The sequence below is a fragment of the Peromyscus eremicus genome, chromosome 2, assembly GCF_949786415.1.
Source record: "Peromyscus eremicus chromosome 2, PerEre_H2_v1, whole genome shotgun sequence".
In the NCBI taxonomy this organism is placed as follows: domain Eukaryota; kingdom Metazoa; phylum Chordata; class Mammalia; order Rodentia; family Cricetidae; genus Peromyscus; species Peromyscus eremicus.
In genome coordinates, this window is record NC_081417.1 from 69,238,277 (window position 1) to 69,258,113 (window position 19,837).

Genomic DNA, 19,837 nt, shown 5'->3' on the forward strand with positions numbered 1-19,837 from the left:
CACTTGCTTGGTTAGTGTTACCCCAAGGTATTTTATGTCATTTGTGGCTATAGTAAAGGGTGATGTATCTCTGATTTCCTTCTCCGCTTTTTTGTCCATTGTATATAGGAGGGCTACTGATTTTTTTGAGTTGATCTTGTATCCTGCTATGTTGCTGAAGGTGTTTATAAGTTGTATCAGTTCCTTGGTGGAATCTTTGGGGTTGCTCAAGTATACTATCATGTCATCTGCAAATAGGGAAAGCTTGACTTCTTCCTTTCCAATTTGTATCCCCTTAATCTCCTTATGTTGTCTTATTGCTCTGGCTAGAACTTCAAGTATGGGGAGAGCGGACAGCCTTGCCTCGTTCCTGATTTTAGTGGAATTGCTTTGAGTTTCTCTCCATTTAATTTGATGTTGGCTGTTGGCTTGCTGTAAATTGCCTTTATTATGTTTAGGTATGTTCCCTGTATTCCTGATCGCTCCAAGACCTTTATCATGAAGGGGTACAACCTGCTTAACTTCTAATGGACTTCATGCGTGCTAGGATGCAGAGAGAGTGAAAGAACATGTGTAAAAGAGAGAAAGACAGAAGGAAGTCTGGCTGGATTTATTGCCATTGGCCAATTAGCTTCCAAAATAACCAAATCAGTCTCATTGTAGAGAAAAAGGGCCAGCCAGTGAAAGAAACACACCCTGGATCTGAGACCTGACCCAGTGAAAGAAACACTTTATCCCTGAACCCAGAATCTAAGAAACATGCCCTTACTCTGAAACCAGTGCCAAAGAAACATACTCTGTCCCTAGAATCAGAGCCAGTTAAGGAAATACTCTCTGGCTTTAGAACTAGAACCAAAAAGCTAAAAAAGGCCAGTGTGTGTGTGTGGGGGGGGGGGAGAACACACACACACACACACACACACTTTGGCTTTGAAATCAGAGCCATCTCTGCCCCTTACCAGTGAAACTAACCAATCCCTGAGCAGGAAAAATTAACCAATCCCTGAGCAGAAAATCTTCTCCCTGGAGAAACTTTGTCCGTAATAAACCCCATATAAACCCCTCTGCCTGTTCAGTTGTGGGCTGTCCTTTCCCACCCTGGCAGAGGCAGCCACTCTCCTGGACTCCTCCTTCCCAAATAAATCTCTTTCTCAAAAGTCTTGAGTGTGAAGATCTTCATTCATTGGCACAGAAAAGAAGAACCTTGCTAAGATGTCCCTTAAGGAACTGAGCAGAAAAAACCTTGCAGAGATGTTCCTTTAGGGGGACTGAGCAAGGCGGAGCTGAACAGAAGAACCTTGCTGAGATGTCGGTTAGGGGACTGAGCAAGGTGGAGCAGAAAAAAGTAACAACTTTTTGCTGGAGCCAGAGGACATTGCTACATTCCTGCAGGGGTTTCCCCTTTAGCGGAGTGAAGCTGAAGAAGCAACATCTTGAGCTGGAGAGAAGAGCCAGAGCTCTGCTGGAGAGCCCCCTTAAGGGGGTGGAGAAAAGCTCAGCTGTAGTGACTCTCCAGGAGAGGAGCAGCATTGCTATGTACTGTGGGGAGATCATCCCCCACCATACCCCAACTTCAGGTATAGCCTGGTTTCCAGAACAATCAGGATACCTTTCCCTCCAGAACTGTAATACTCACCTACATTCATAAGCAAAAAGATGTTAATACCTGCTAGAGGTTGGTAGTTTCGTGACCTAATCAACTGCTACATGAACAAGCACTGCCTCTGTATTTTGTTACGTGTTGAGATATTTGTAACTAGAGGAGAGCAGAGGAGTTTGGGGTGAAGGTAGGAGAAAGGGGAGGGGGGAATCAAAGGAAATAGAATCTGACCCATCCTACTATCTGAAGTTGAGTTTAAAGCACCAATTAGAGGGTGTTGGTTTATCTTGTCAACTGGACAGGATTTGAAAACAACAGGAAACAAATGTCTGAACTGTCTATGAGAGTTTTTCCAAAGAGGTTTAACTGTGGCATGACTACCCACCCTAAAAGCAGGTGGCACTAGTCTATGAGCTTAGGTCCTGGATGGAAAAATAAAACTAAAAAGTCCAAGAAAGGATAAATATGCTTTCTGTGAGTAGGCTGATAGCCACATGGTTTTCACAAGAAGTGTATTCCATCCATATGGGATGGGGGTCTTAGTTAACTAAGGTTGGCTTTGAACTTGCCATATAATGAAGAAGTAGCCTTGAACTCCTGGGCCTCCTACCTCTGCTTCCCAACTACTAGGATTACAGATGTCCACCACCATGTCCAGCTCTTGTTTCCCTTGTCAAGATTTTGTTACACCACTGAGAAAAATAACTGATACAGATCTCATGCAGAGAAGTTTGAGATGAAGGTAGGGGAAATGGGAGGAAATCAAAGGAAACAGATCTGTCTCATCCTATCATCTGAAGTTGGGTTTAAAGCGCTGATCAGGGATGTGTTGGATTATCTTGTCAACTTGACAAAATTTGGAATTGAGACAAATCTAACAGATCTCTGTTATTTCCTTCATTATCAATATAATGTTCACTGGGATTTCCTCCAAAGAACTTCGGGCCACTTCTCTCAGGATTAAGTTTCTGCTAAAAGGAGGGGTGGTTCAGAGGCTGGACAGACACAATCAGAACTCTCCTCACTTGCCATGGTTTAACTTAAGATTTGTCTACCTTATGGTGTTGTGAAGATGTCAGAGAGATATGCTAGATGTCTCCTGCTTTGATCTTTTCCCAAGCTAGTGGTTTGTGCTAAGACTCTGGAGATTCTGCATGGGATGAGCTGCAGCCCCGGGTCAGCCCTACAATCTCGACGGAAAGCAATCAACAATACAATAAAGTGTTGTTGCCTGCAGTGTCTGGACACTGTTCTGTGCTTTTGCATCTCATCACAAAATCCCCATCTGTATGTGTACAGGAGACAAACTCTTAGAAAAGAGGCTTTGTGTTAGATGACTTTTCTCATCTTAAAATAATGTGTTGTGAGCACATGCAAAGTAAGCTAGACCACGTACGTTCAGTGTGTTGGAATAGTTAAACGTATTTCACCTTCCATTATATACTCTCTGTGATGGGTATATTGGAACACAACCCCATCATAAGCCATAGACTTGTAAATAAGCTATCTCACATGTATTCGTTTTCCAATCTTAGTCCAGTGTTACATTAGTCTCCTATTAAGATGTTTAAAATTATCCAAATTAAAAATAACACAAGGTATTTTTTCATAATTATTGGGGTCATAATTCCAAAATGAGCTTTACAGACTAAAATTAAGGTGTTGACAGAGCCTATTTCCTTGCATTTCCAAGGTTCTATAGGTTGCCCACATTCCTTGGCCTGAGTTCCACCTTCCATCATCTTCTCTTCCCCTTCTTCTGTCCTCACTTGACCTTCTCACTCCTTAAACCCTTTTGCTTTTCTCTATAAAGACTTTCATGATTACGTTAGGGTTGACCAGGACCACCCAAAATCACCTCCCATTTCAAGATTCTTCATCCCACGTGCAAACCTGAGGTTGGTTGTGATGTGCTACAGTCATCTTTCAGGGGGGTGTTGGATGAAGATCGGAGAAACTGAAAAGTGAGTGGAGCCACATCAACAAAGTGACAAGCAGCCAAGGCTGTAAGGCTTGTAAGACTGACAAGGCAACAAGAGCAACAGAGGTTTGGAGGTTGGAAAACAACCGAGAAAGGGCAGTGTGGAGATGGGTAGTCTGTGGTTCCTGCTCAGTTTTTTTTATTTTATAATTTAATTTAATTTTACATATCAGCCACGGATTCCCTGTTTTCCCCCCTCCCGCACCCCCCCCCCCCACCTACCTCCCAGCCTACTCCCCATTCCCATCTCCTCCAGGGCAAAGACTTCCCCAAGGATTGAGATCAACCTGGTAGACTCAGTCCAGGCAGGTCCAGTCCCCTCCTCCCAGGCTGAGCCAAGCGTCCCTGTATAAGCCCCAGGTTCCAAGCAGCCAGCTCATGCACTGAGGACAGGTCCCGGTCCCACTGCCTGGATGCCTCCCAAACAGATCAAGCCAATCAATTGTCTCACCTATTCAGAGGGCCTGATCCAGTTGGGTCAGTTTTTGACCAAGATAGTAAAGCAGCAATGGGTATTTCTTTCATGGAGGGAAAGCCATCTTGGGAGAAACAAGAAACAGAGGAGCCCCAGTTGCAGTGACCTAAGCTGTTTTTAATTGACATAAGCACATGAGATGAAGCAATCTGCTTGGGGTGAAAAGTAACCAGGTCTCATTGTGGGGAAACAAAGCACAAAAGGAACCGGGAGAACCCTTGCCTGCTTGCACTGCTTTGGAACAAACCAAGGTGTGCCCATACCGGAGGTGACTTGCTGCTCTGACTCATGTACCCTCAGGGTGCAATTGCGGTATGTTTGCTCAAGTCTCTTTACACTCAGTTCAGGACTCAGCCCATGAAATGGCGCCACTCACACTCAGGGTGGAGCTTCCCACCCTCATCACCCAATTAGGAAAAGCTGTTGTAGGCATGCTCACAGGACAACCTAATTTATATAATCCTTTATTATGACATCCTTCCTAGGTGATTCCAGAAATGAACCACCACAAGTTTTAGTGAAATTTAAGAACATGAAAGAATAATTTTAAAATCCTAACAGATCAAATGCCAGGAAACAGGTATCAGATCGTCATCAGAATTTTCAACAGCAAATGGTTCAAAATGAAAGTGGAGGAAGGTTTCCAAGTTATTAAAAGAAGAAAATTTAGAACACAGTATTTAATGTCCATCATGTTTGGGAATGATAAATTTTTTCCTAAATATAGATAGAATTTATGACTTTCTATGGTAATGTGAGATTCTGAACGGCTTTGTTTAAACCATGCAAAACTATCCCTAATAATTGATCAGAAAACTAAAGAATAGTTCCATGCCTTCTAGAATTTTTTCAAAACTTATGTGAACTGAAATTCTTGGGGGAAAAGCCACATCTATGTAATGATTATATAAGGTTGACTGACTAATTTGAACTTCATGGAGAATTGAAATGTTGCATATCCAGAACTAAATTATCCCGGACTATCTTTAGTTCCCCCCCACAGCCAATCATTGCCCTTTTGGTGACTATCACATACTTCTTTTGAGATGTGTTAGCAGACCACTACTTCCACTGATCTAAAAGCTAATAATGTCATTTGATACTTACCGCGGAGACCCACCCTCTTTATTGTAATCTTCTTACCCAGTGTTTCCACAAATGTATTTGAAAAGTGCCTTGATTTATGTGCTGATTAGTCTTGTCGACTTCACAGAATTTAGGATCGTCTGGAATACTGGCCTCTGGGCATTCTTGTGGGGGTTATCTTAATTGGGCTTATTGAGAAGGGAAGTTCTGCCCACCATGGACAGGGGTCCTGGACACTCTAAAAAGAGAAAGTGAGCTGGGCACCGCATTCATCCATCTGTTTCTTGACTGTAGATGGCAGGCTGCTTCAAGTTCCTGCTCTCAGAATATCCCTACCATGATGGATTACAGTCCTTGAACTGTGAGCCAAAACAAACTGTTTCTTCTTTAACTTGTTTTTCGTTGGGGTACTTCACCACCACAGCAGGAAAAGTAAGATAATTTATGGCTTTCTTGTGTGCTGTAACTACATGTTACGAAACCATTACCATATTTAAACACAGTATTTGGGGCAATTTGAGTCCAAGTTCTTAGGCCTGGTTGCTAAGTATATCTCCATGACAAACTTTCTCTTCTCTTTAAGGTAAAATCAACATTTCTGTGTTAATACTAAAAACTTTTTTTTTTAAATTTGGTAAGCATTATGTGGGGGAAATTGAAAACAATCATAAAACTAATGTGTAACATGAATCTTAAAAGGTCTTATTACATAAAAAACCCAGAGCCAGATATCAGGGTTAAAACCTGAGAGATCAGAGGAATAGGAAAAGCCACAGCTAACCTCATCTCACCAACTCTGCAGCTTCTAAAGAAACCTACTTCCTGTATACCCACACCTATTGCCTTTCTGTTCTGCCAACTCATTTCCTCTCTGCCCTGTAGCTGGAAAGTTTCTCTCTGGGCCCTGACAAGCACTCGCAGTCCCGCAGTCCACTTATAAAATCATCACTCAGAAGCTTATATTAATTAAAATTGCTTGGCCATTAGCTCAGGCTAACTATTGACTAGCTCTTACATTTAAATTAACCCATAATTCTTGTTTATGTTTAGTCATGTGGCTTGGTACCTGCCTTGCTACTGGCCAATCAGCATTTTATTTATCAACCAAATCAGAGCAACACACATTCACAGCATATAGGAAAACATCCCCAGCACTTCCCCTTTTCTCTTTTTTAAAAAGGAAGGTTTTAACTTTAACATAGTAAAATTACATATAACAAAACAATTATCAAGAAAGAATTATACTTACAATATCTAGTCTATTTATATTTGGCAAAATTAAAGAAAATATCCTATCTACCTTATATTTGTGAGTAAAGTTTTATATCTATCTTATCTCTTATTATAACCAAAAAAATTATAACTATCTAGTCTTCAACTACTTCAAAGACCTCAAAAAGATACAATATTACCCAAGTAAACAGAAAATGCATTATAAGTAACTTTTAAAAATCTAGAATGACAGAGACAGCTGGCTGCCTAGACAGTCATCCAAAGTCCCTCCGTAAAGTTGGGGCATCTGTCTTTAGACTACAGGCCTAGAGTCTCTCAGTCACTTCTCTCTGTAGAATGTCTGGCAGTTTCCTGTGTGAAGCAGGAACCTGAAGGACCATTTCGCCAAGCAAAGTTCAGTGGTCACCTTCCTATGGGTCCTGCATGTCCAGTTGATACATCATTTTGTTAAGCAGTCTAGGTAAGAACAGTTTCTTGCCCAAAATGGCTATTTTTGCATATATATATATATATATATATATATATATATATATATATATATAAAAACTCCATATAAAACGTCTTTAGTGTGCCCATCCTCCTTTCTGAAGTAAATCGGTGCTGCCAGGAGCAGACATGTCTCACTGTTCAGAAAGTCTAAATTTTTAAAATGTTTTAAATGCCATATTCAGTAGGTCTTTGAAGTGTTTGAAGATTACCTACCTAATTGAATTATATCTGTGTATACCTAGGAAACTTAACATGACTATAAGTTTGACTATCATAGAAGACTAATTATTAATCTGTATTTTTAATTATCCACTACAATCTAAATGAGTTACATAAACATAATGCCTCAAACAAAAATAAAAATATATATATATAACAAAATTAAATTTAAACTTGTATCAATAAACTGAAATCCATAACAATATAAAACATTTCTAAATAAGTTGTTGTTCTTTAAAAATAGGTTCATTAATTTACTCTTTTATCCTATCATATCTATACTCCACCCAGCTATATCACTTCCTCTTCCAGCCCAGCTCTGTCACTTCCTGTCTGTCTGTACAGACCTCCAGACCTTTATGATTAACTAGTGTTGGAATTTAAGGCATGTGCCACCATGCCTGGCTCTGTTCCCAGTGTAGCTTTGAACTCACAGAGATCCAGACAGATCCCTGCCTCCCAAGTGATAGGATTAAAGACATATGCTACCATTGTCTGATTTCTATGTTTAATATAGTTTTCTGATCCTCAGATAAACTTTATTGGAGGACAGAGATAATATATCACCACATTTCCCCCTTTTTTGTCTAAATAAATAAAAAATGTTATAACTAACATAAGAAAAACTATATACAATAATTACAATAACTATATCCAATATGTACAAGCAATAAATATATCAACAATGTGTAGTCCATTTGCATTTGACAAATTCAGCAAAAATATTCCATATCTGTACTATTTTGGTGCATCCAAAATATACCTAATTCACTTTCTATCCTATCTTGTATTACCAACAGAAAACTATCTTATGATGCCTTTTAAATTTATACACTATACACCTCTTAGTGAGTTTCTTTTCTGAAATTGTTAACAAGAAAAACTGTAACTACAACTATGTAGTCTTCAACTCCCTCAGAGACCCGAGAAGGAAATAATATTACCTAGTAAAACAGGAAGTGTAAACAAATGACTTCCAAACAAATTGAGAAATGACAGAAACAGCCAGTTGCCTGGACAGTTACCCGAGGTTTCTCTGTGATGTTGGGGCATCATCTTTGCCCTACAGGCTTAGCATATTTGACAGACTTATCTGTGAAGCAGGATTTTCTAAAGAGCCTTTCTACCTTGTCTTGGCAAGGATTGGCAGTCCTTTGTTTTGTATCCTGCTTGTCCATTTTAGATAGCATATTGTCAGCACTCAATGCAAGGGCACTTTCTTGTCCAGTGGCTAACTTTTGCCACAGTGAAAGTTAAGTCCATGTGGAGTTTCTTCAATGCCCATCATTTTCTCTGAAGTAGATTGGTGCTGCCAGGAGCAGCCGTATCTCATAGTCTTAAAAAAAGAAAAAAAAAATCTATGTTATTAAAACACCTTAAATGCCATATTCTGCAGATCTCTGAAGTGTTTGAAGATTACTTGTCTATCTAAAATATATCTCTGTTTAACCTTGAAAACATACCTAATATGACTACAAATTCGATTGTAATGATTAACTACTAACTTTCATTTTTTTATATTCTAATCAGTTGGTAATAACTTTCAAGGATTAGCAATTTGCATTACATTGTTAAATGAACTGTGTAGGTACAATATCTTGAATAAGATTAGAAATAGATGTACAGTATTTTCTAATAAAATCAATCTCAAATTTGTAGCAGTATACATAATTTGTATACAATATACAAAAGTCTAATCCCATATAAAATATTTAAAACCAGTAGTTGCCTTTTAAAATTAGATTCAATAATTTACCCTTTATTCTATCATTTCTATATCTTTTTTTGAGAGTAGATTCAATAATCTACCTTTTTATCTATATCATATCTATATCCTCTATTTTTTCTTTTCAGAGTAGATTCACAAATCTACCCTTTCTTCTATCACTGTTTATTTTCTTAGTTAAGGTTTTGTTGCTGTGAAGAGACACCATAACCACAGCAACTCTTTTAAAGGAAAACATTTAATTGGGACCAGCTTACAGTTCAGAGGTTTAGTCCATTATCATCATGGCAGGTGGCATGGAGGCAGACATTTTGCTGAAGAGAAGCTGAGAGTTCTACATCTTGATTCACAGGCAGCAGAGGAGACTGTGAGACACAGTGGGTATAGCTTGAGCATATGGGACCTCAAAGCCTGCCTCCACAGTGACACACTTCCTCCAACAAAGCCACTCTTCCTAATAGTGTCACTTCTTGTGGGCTAAGTATTCAAATACACAAGTCTACGGGAGCCTTACCTATTCAAACCACCTGACCCCCATAGGCTTATAGCCATAATATAATGCAAAATGCATTTAGTTCAATTTCAAAAGTTCCCATAGTCTATCACAGTCTTAAAAGTCCAAAGTTCAAAGTCTCTTTCGAGGTTCATGCAACCTCTCAACTGTAATCGCTTATAAAATCAAAAATCAAAAAAAAAAGAAAGATCACGCCCTTCCAACATATAATGGCACAGGATGAACATTTTAACATTCCAAAAGGAGGAAAGGAAGGATAGTGAGGAAATACCATACCAAAGCAAGATCAAAAAAAAGCTAGGCAAACCTCAGATTCTGCATTTCCATGTCTGATGTCAAAGCACTCTGCAGATCTCCAACTCCTTTCAGCTTTGTTGACTACAACATACTTCTTTCTTTGGGGCTGGTTCCATGCCCTGTTAGCAGCTCTCATCAGCAGGTATCCCATGACTCTGGCATCTCCAACATCTTGGGGTCTTCAGGGCAATCCAGGCTTCACCTTCATAGCTTCACACAATGGCCTCTCTAGGCGTCCATGCAGGGACATCACTGACATACGCCTGGCCTCAGCAGCTTTTCTTAGTTGCAGAAGGAGATCCTATAACCCCTTTCTTCCTATCCTTGACTTTAAAGCCAGAACTATGTGGCCAAAGCTGCCAAGCTCCATTGCTTTCTAGGGCTGGAACATGGCCTCCTCATTCAATTACATCTTCACCAAGCTTTCTGTTTTCAATGATTTCCTTCACTGCCTAAACTTGACTGTCCTGGAATTTTCTCTGTAGACCAGGCTGGCCTTGAACTTGAGATCCACCAGCCTCTACCTTCTCAGTGCTGGGATTAAAGGTATACAACACCACACCCAGCTCTAAGGTTTTTCCAAATTCCTTTTCACAATTTGGAAGCTTAGCTGGATGGGGTCTTGCCTTGAATTCACCACTCCCTTTATTCCATTTAACATCCAGCTCTTCTTTTATCTATTCATCCTCTTGAATATAGGACTTAGCTCCATTTTACTTCCTGGTGCCTCATTTCTCCTCAATCTGTACATTTGGTATTTTTACTTGATCAGTTTACTCCTTTTCATTATAAATGCTCATAAGGTTACATTAGTAACCACACAACAGTCTATACTAAGCTGTTTTGTGATTTCCTTTGCCAATGCAATAAATCCAAAACCCTTCAGTTTAGCCTCAGGCAGACTTTTCATACAAGGGCAAAAAGCAGTCACATTCTTAGCCAAAATATCACAAGAACAGTCTCTAGGCCACATAATAAAATTCTTTTCCTCTGAAATCTCTTGAGCCAGGCACCCACAGTTCAAGTCTCCCTCAGCACCTGTAGCTGGAGGCTTTTCTGTGTCTGCCTGGTCCCACAGCTGCTTATAATATAATCATTCAGAGGCTTAATATTAATTATAATTGTTTGTTAGATGGCTCAGGCTTAATACTAATTAGCTCTTACAACTTAAAATAACCCATTTCTATTAATCTAAATTTTGTCACGAGGCTGTGACATTACCAGTCTGTGATCTGCTGATATCTTGCTCCTTAGGTGGCTGAATGACATCTGCCAGACTCTACCCTTCTCCTGTATCTGTGCTTGGATTTCCTGCCTGGCTCATTAAATCCTGCTTAAAGCATTCTGCTGCTTTTCTAATCCAAAGTCCCCAAATCCACATTCCTTGAAACAAAAGCATGGTCAGGCCTATTATAGCAATACCCCACTCCTGTTACTGCCTTTTGTCTTAGTGTTTCTAGTGAAGAGACATCATAACCATGGCAACTCTTATAAAGGAAAATATTTCATTGGGGCTGGCTGACAGTTTCAGAGATTTAGTCCATTTTCATCATGACAGGATATGGTGGCATGCACGTAGACATGAGGCTGGAGAAGGAGCTGAGAGTTCTACATCTTGATCCATAGGCAGCAGAGGAGACTGTGAGCCACACTGGGTGTATCTTGAGCACATACAACTTTAAAAATCTGCCCCTATAATGACACACTTCGTTCAACAAGGCAACACCTCCTAATAGTGCCACTCCCTATGGGCCAAGCATTCAAACACATGAATCCATGGGAGCCATACCTCTTCAAACCACATTTTTCTAGTCCATTATGATTTAAATCTTAGAAATGTTGAGAATAAAACATTATTATTACTATTATTATTCTTTTTATTTATTATTATTGGTGAAAAAGTAGCAAGAATGGTTACCAGAGGCTAGAAATGGGGTGAATCAACTGGCTACCTATTAATAAAATGGTCCCAAGTTTTAGATAGGTATGAATAAACCTTAAGACCTATTGCACAGCAGGGTGACTATGTATACTTGTATTTTTTTCATTGCACATGAATTATATTTCTTCTGAGCAAAACTTAGAGTGAGTAATACTTAATTTTATTTTATTTTTGTAAATTGATCATTTTTTAAAAATTTATTCTTCTCTCATATAATACATCCCAACCTCAGTTTCACCTCCCTCCATTCCTCCCAGGCCTTCCTTTTCCCCAAACCCACTCTTCCTAAGTTTCTTTTCAGAAAAGAACAGATCTTGGGGCTAGAGGGATGGTTTAACAGTTGAGAGCACTGTTGCTCTTCCAGAAGACCATGGTTCAATTTCCAGCACCCACCTGGTAGCTCAGAAGTGTCTATAACTCCAGTCCAGGGGTCCAACATCCTCACACAGGCATAAATGCAGGCAAAACACCAATGCACATAAAATTAAAAAATAAAAAGAAAAGAAAAGAATAGGCCTTCCAGGGATATCAACCAAACATGGCATAACAAGTTACAAGAAGACTAGGCATAAACCCTCCTATCAGGGCTGGAAAAGGCAACCCAGTAGGAGGGAAAGAGTCCCAAGAGCAGGCAAAAGAGTCAGACACATCCCCACTCCCACTGTGAAGAGTCCCACAGAAACATCAAACTAACAACCATAACATATGTGCAGAGAATGTAGAGTAGACAAATGCAGGCTCCATGATTGCTGTTTCAGTCTCTGTGAACACCTATGAGCCCTGCTTAGTTGATTCTGTGGGCAGTGTTCTCCTGGTGTTTTTGACCTCTCTGACTACTATAATCCTTTCTGTTCCTCTTCTGCTGGGTTCCACAAGCTCCAAGGAGAGGGATCCAGTGGAGCTCTCCAATTTGGTCCCTCTCTCTGCCTAGTGTTTTGCCATCAATATCTGCAATCTGCTCCCATCAGCTGCCAGAAGCCTCTCTAATGGTGATTGGGCTAGGCACCAATCAGTGAGTATAGCAGAATATCATTAGAAATCATTTTATTGATTTTTTTTTAAATCCTAGGCCTCTGGGCTGTCCCAGCCCCAGTTCCTGGTCATCCAGGCAATGTCAGGCATGGACTCTCTTGTAGTAAGACTTTCTCATTGGGACTGCCAGCCCACAAACAATGACACAGAGACTTCTTATTAACTATGAAAGCTTGGCCTTTAGCTTAGGCTTGTCACCAACTAGTTCTTATAACTTAAATTAACATGATTTTATTAAGCTATGCTCTTCCATGTGACTTTTTACCTCTTCCCCATTTTGTATGTCTGACTTGGTCTGCATCTCCCTGGCATCTCCCCATGCCTAGATTCATCGCCTCTTCCTCTCTCTCCCTAGAAATCCCACCTATCCTCTCTATTGGCCATTCAACTCTTTATTAAATCAATCAGAAGGTGCCTTGGCAAAGACACATGTTCACAGTGTACAAAAATATTATCCCACAACATTTCCCCTTTTTGTCTAAATGAAAAGGAAATATTTTAACTCTAACACAGTAAAACTATATACAATAAGAACAATTATCAAGTAAGGATTACATTCATAATGTCCAGTCAATTTGTATTTGGACAATTTGGAGAAGCTACTCTATTATCTGTCCTATCTTAGTGAGTCCAAAGTTTTTACCTAAATCACTTTCTATTATAACTTGTATTACCATCCTAATAGACTTTAAAATAACTTCTTAGATAAACAACTTGAGCTTTTATGTTTCTCAACCTTATACATTTTACATATCTTATGTAAGTTTCTTTTCTAAATTTGGTAACAAGGAAAACTGTAAAACTATAACTATCTCTTCTTCAACCCCATCAGAGACACAAGAAGGGTATAATATTACCTGAGTAAACAGGAAGTGCAGAGCAAGCAACTTTCAAAACTATAGAAATGACAGTAACAGTTAGTGGCCTGAACAATCACCCAAGTTTCCTGTGCAACAATGTGGCATCCATCTTCATCTTACAGGCCTAGAATATCTGACAGACTTTTCTGTGAAACAGGAATTTTGAAGAACTGTTCTATCTTGTCTTGACAAAGTTTGGCAGTTGACTTCTTTTGTGTCCTGCTTGTTCAATTTGGATAGCATACTGTCAGCATTCCAGGCAAGGGCAGTTTCTTTGCCACCAGCTAAATTTGTCACAAATAAAAGCAAACTCCATATGGAGGTTCTTCGATGGCTATCATCCTATTTTTAAGTAAATTGGTGCTGCCAGGAGCAGACGTGTCTCACTATCATGAAAAGCCTTATGTTATTAAAATCTTAAATGCCATATTCTGTAGATCTCTGAAGTGTTTGAAGACCACTTGAAGAAGGGTGTAAATTGTGTAACAGTAAAACACTTTTGCTAACCAATGGACAATCAGTTCACAGAAGCTGATTGGCTTGCTGCTGCTAAGCCTAAATTCATCCTAGAATGACTCTAATTTTCCACGGACCTGCGCAAAACTGAATACCTGCAGAATTACTTAAATAAGAAAGGAAAGAATAATAAAGATGTGCTGTGAGAAATTTGTGAAGGGGTAAGTTTGTTTGCCAGAACACACCCATACACACAAAATAAAATCTTAAAAAAAGTTTGTAAAATAGAGGTGATCAAAAATTCTTTGTTCTTGTTTGAAAGAAATAATAAGACCAAAATATAAAATATAGAAATAAAAAAAGAAAATATGCCTTTGAGTAATGTGATATAGACTTTAGTGTTTAGAGATAAGAATCCCATGTGAAAGGGAGAAGGAAAGCAGCTGAAGACAGGGTTAACTTATCGTCCCATCAACAAAGCAACAGTAAAGCAACTAAATTGTATGCTGTTCCGAGGTACATGGCCAGATATAAGAAAATCACACAAGTAAAAAAAAAAAAAAATCAAAGGAACGATGAACTCATGATTCAGAGCAATGGCTGTTGAGTGGCAAGAGGTGATGGCGGATGGGGAGACAATGATTAGTACAGAGTGCTGTGAGACTTCCAGCTTCTGTTGGGGGCTGTGGGATCCAGCCCCAGTGCTGCCGTGAGCTGTACCCACGTCATCCCTCACTTGTGGCTTCATCCAACTTCCCTGGAAGTTAGAACTAGACTGATCAGCTTCCCTTTTCTAAGGGGAGGGATGGCTTTTAACAGCAACAATAGTACCCAGTTTATGTATTAAACTGTTTAACATGATGTTGCCCAGGCTGATTTTGAACTTTTGCATTCCCTTCTTCCCTCCTCTGAAGTTCTAGGGCTACAGGTGTGTACCACTGACCCTAGCCTTGTTGACTTTACTTATACAATGATAAATAGCACAATTAGTTTAGAAGATAAAGTGCATGAGAAATGAAATGGGGATTACAAGTGGAGATAATTTGTATAAATCCTAAATCAACAATATGTTGGCTTTAATGTCTTTAAGTTATTTTCATATAAAATGAATAGGACACATACATTCCTTTAACCTCCTTAGCCCTTTCAGCAATGTGCTGTAAGAATATTTCCGTGTCAAGAAATACAGTTTCTTAACAGTTTCAGTTACTACATAAGCATTTATTATGGACTTACCATAATTTCTTGAAAATTATTTTAAAAGTAGATTTAAAATTTGTTCTATAAGTAAATAAATTTAAAGCTACACAATGCTATGGTAAAACATTTGGTATAGTCATACTTTAAAAAGCATAGCATGATTCTGTTTTCTTTGAAACCATTGGGTCTGACATACTTTAAGCTTTGAGTGCAAACTGAGAAACTGGCATTCATTTAAAAGTTAGACACTCTTTATGAGAAGAAAAAAAAACAAGCTGTTCAGTCTTTTTCAGATGTTTTAACACCGAGCAGCTTGAAACCATGGACCTCTTTGCTATTAATTAAATATCAAGGTCGGAGAGAGGAATTAGAAAGGCACACACCACCAAGAAATGACAAAAGTTTAGGCAGATGAATGTGACAGTTACAGTGAGCTGATCACTACCTAATGTACACATGGACCGTAACACAAAATACATACAAATATATCAACCAAAAATAAACTATTTTAAAATGAAGAAAGACATTTTCTTCATTATTTTAAATTATGTGTCACTGTGTATGTACACATGTGTGCAGGAGTCTGGGGGCCAGAGGAGTTGGATTCCCTGTAGTTAGAGTCAGTTGTAACCTAGGAATTGAGCTCTGGTCTTTGGAAAGAGCAGCACATGCTTTTAACTGCTGAGCCATCTCTCCAGCCCAAATGATTTTGTTTCAATCATGAGACATTATATTAATAGACAGAAAAAGAAAATTTGGATGGCTTCAAAGGAAGGTAGGTTTCAAGGTCAACTGATCATTTGAAAGGTCAAGGCACTGTTAAAATATTCCCTATGATGTGAAATATTCAAGTAAAATTATCCTTATCTCTGTGATTTTAAAACTTCTATTTCCTGGGCACCTAGTACTCTTACAACTTTAATTACAACTTGCAAATAAATCTAACTTCTAAGCAAGTGCACTAATCCTAATTTGTGCTTATAGCTCTGGTGATTGTTACCTCTCAGAACCATGCTTGGAAAAAGTAAGAAACATATGTTGGGAAACCTTGAACTCCCTCTGCTGCAAATGAGAACATGTGTTTATTATTTTAGATATTCTTAGCTATGCCATCCTGAAACAAAGATCAAGGTTCAAGTGTTGAGCTGCCAGCAAGCAGTAAGACACAACTTAAATTCACAATGTATCAGCATGCTGGGCCTGGGGGAAAAAGTGGGGGCATGTCTCTCATAGGCCAAGCTTTCATAATTAATAAGTTTTTATGTCATGATTTGGGGCCTGGCAGTCCAAGAAAGCCTGCTACACAAGTTTGTAGTCAAAAGATGTTTAAATAATATGTAATATTATATCAGATTATTTAACATCAATTCTCCCGCATTGATCTTATAATAATTTAAAAGATAGGAAATGGAAAACAATACAAGACAGTTTATATGCAATTAAGTAATACTTTTTTTAAACCAACTTAAATGTACAGACCCCCATTTAAAAGAAAGAAAACAAATTCTTTGTTATCTATTAAATCATTTTCATTATGGTGTAAAAATACACCAACATAAACTTGAGACTTATGCCTGCTTATCTAGAAATAGAAGCCAAAGCATACCCAGAATTTACATATAAATAAACATATAAATAAAGCTACAACTCCAAATAACATTTGCTGAAGGCCCTCCTGCACTGTAGCATGGAGAGAAACCCAAACATTCGACATCCTATGATATAAGAACATAAAAATCTACGACTAACATAGACACCTCTCCGGCTCTCAGGAGAGCCAAAGTGAAGTGGGGCTCCTGTCCAATAATCTGCGACCACCTAGTAGCTCTCCTGTTTCCACAGACTCAGCTAAGACTCCTTGTCTTCACTCTCCCTAAAGGGCAGGTCTGACTCTAGCAGTCACAGTTGTCACAAAGCTCACAGTGAGCAGGGGACAGTGCGGCAGGCACAGTTGGCCTGCTGATCTAGGGAGGAGGAAGCAAGGCTGTGGAGACAGAAAAGAGTGTGCTGTAAGATAGGGAAGACTGAGGAAAGAAGGGCTGGCCTCTGAACAGCACCCTCGCTCGGGTGGAGCTGGATATTACCTTGCTCAGCAATGCTTCTCACATAGGCCCAGACAGGAAGCATCTTCTGCTGGCCATTCTGACTGTGTCTAGGGTGGGTCTGGTGGATCTCAGTTTCTCTATAGCAGGCTATGTCATTTTAGGTAGTATACAACTTTTTAAAAATAATAACAAGGAACTTTCAGAATTATATGTAGGACACAATCAAACCCATTCAGAGTCTGTGGAATGCATTAATGCATGGAGACAGAATAACAGTGGTTCGGAAAAACACTCGCAGAGACTAGAAAAAACAGCAAGTAAAATTTCATACAACATTTCAATTTCAATTTCATTCTTTTAAGAGCATTCGGTACACTTTAAGCACTTGTGCAGGTTTCTCAGGGTATGAGGTGACTGAAACTGTAAAATAGGGGCTGGACGGGACGTGGCCTGCTGCCACCTGGTGGCAGAATTGTGTCATTGATGAAGACAGGTTTGAAGTCAACAAATACTAATTTGGAAAAACCACTTGAAATTCAATCACCTCCCCCTTAAAAAAGAATCAAGCTAGGAATTGTGGCACATGTTTGTAATATCAGCACTTTGGAGGCTGAGGTAGAAAGCTCATAAGTTCAAGACCAACCTATGCTATGTAGTATGAGGTCAGCCTGAAACACGTGATGAAACTCTTTCAGCAGAAAGGCAGACTGACAGCTGGACATGGTGACTCATGCTGATGATCTCAGTACTCAGAAGGTTAACACACAAGTTTGAGGTCAGCCTCACGGTGTTTTCGAGTACATGGTGAGTTCCACAGTCTAGGGTACAGTGTGAGGCTCTGTATCAAAATCAAACAATTCCCCTCAATAAATGAAAATATTACTATTTATTTAAATTATAATATTAAGAAAAATGATGAGACATATACAAGTGGAATCATCTGAGACTAACATTTAAATTGGTGGTCTAAAAATTATCCTCCATTAAGTTGTTAGGCATCATTCAATCAGTGAAGTCCTTAATGTTAAGGAAAAAGCCTGGTGGATAACTTTTCCTTTTCTAGTGGGAAAGGATTCTGCCAGTGGACTGCCTTTAGACTCCAATTACAATGATTCCCTGGGTCTGCAAAATTTGAACTAACCCAAACCCACTCCATAATCTCATGAGCCAATTCCTCAAGCTGGCCTCTTTCTATGTTGCCGTGTGTGTATGTGTGTTATCCCGAAGAAAACTCTGACATGTGTGAAGGTGGTAGATGACTTACTAGAATTTTTGAAAATGATAACTTCACCAGCAGCTGGGGGAAAAAGATCACTCATATGGTGAGAATTTAAAATTTCAAGAAAGGTTTGTTCTCTCAGTATTTTCTCTAGCACTCCGAAGTTAAAGTTAGAGGTGACTCCGTTGATCTGTTTCCATTTTCCCGAGAGTCTCTTCATTATTACACCCCCAGATTGCTGGCTTCACTCTTATGAATGACAGAAGGCTAGTTTCAGTCCTCACACAAGAGCCCTGGAAGTAAAATGATGAAAAGAGGAGACAGAAACAGGACAAGGAGCTCAGGGCAGGGACCTGAAGCAGCAGTCCCTCGACTCTCTGGCCAGGGATGGCAGAAGGGAGCTTCTGTTTCTCATCTCATCCTAAATGAGCCCCTCTGCATGGAGGCAGTACCTGGGGGTGGGAGCTGAAGCTCTAGTGCAGACAGTAATTGCTCGTGTCTAACAGCTCTGGAACTGGATCTCTATATTTTCATGCTGAAAGTAGCTTATAGCTATTCCTCAATACTAGCCATTGTTTGCTATTCAGTGGTCTTTTCAACAGGTAGATCAAGGAAACAATTTTCAGCCTTTTGCTTCACTAAATGGGAGTGTGAAGTCCATATACAGACAATTTTCTCTGGACCACGTAAGGTACTGTAGTCCAAGACAACATGAGAATACACTTTTCCACGGTTGACTTTCTTATCTCATGCATAGGTAAGAGCAATCAAGTACAGGGACACACCACATTCTTCGTACTACCAGAAATTCAGTGTGGATTAGGTTTTTCTTCAAACATGCCTACATGTATTGTTTTTCAAAGGTACAGCAACCATTCTTCCATTCCTGGACCTTTATCCGATGTCGCTGAGTAATTTGCCACAGTTTTGGAAGCCGTACAGTTTTTCACGAGCAGGTTAGATCGATTATCTTTCTATAATTAAAATGCATTTAGTATAATTGAATGGGAAATGGTTTATTACTAACTTTAAAAAAAAAGCAAAGCTTAATTAGCTTAAAATAGACTGGTACTGGTCTGGCAAGACGGTTCAGAGGGTAAAGGCGCTTGCCAACCTGAGTTCAGTCCTTGAGAGCAATGCCATGCAGGTGTCGCCTATTCCTGAAAGTTGTCCTCTGACCTCTATATGTGGGCACTCGCATACATACACAAATTGTGCACAAATACATTAATTGAAATATTATAACTAGACTGGTACCGAGATTACAGAGTACTAATTGATTTGTTCTTATCCTTTTTTTTTTTTCCGGGGCCCTGGTCAGCGTCTTATTCTCCCCCAAACACGAAAGCAGTAGTTTTCAAACCTGTGATGAGAATCCATAGGATGGAAACGGTTTGGGAGAAGGGTGTCTTTTTACCCTACAAAGGGGCTCAAGTCCTCCAGATGAGTTTAGTGTGCAGGTAGTGCTAAACAGAGCCCCCCAT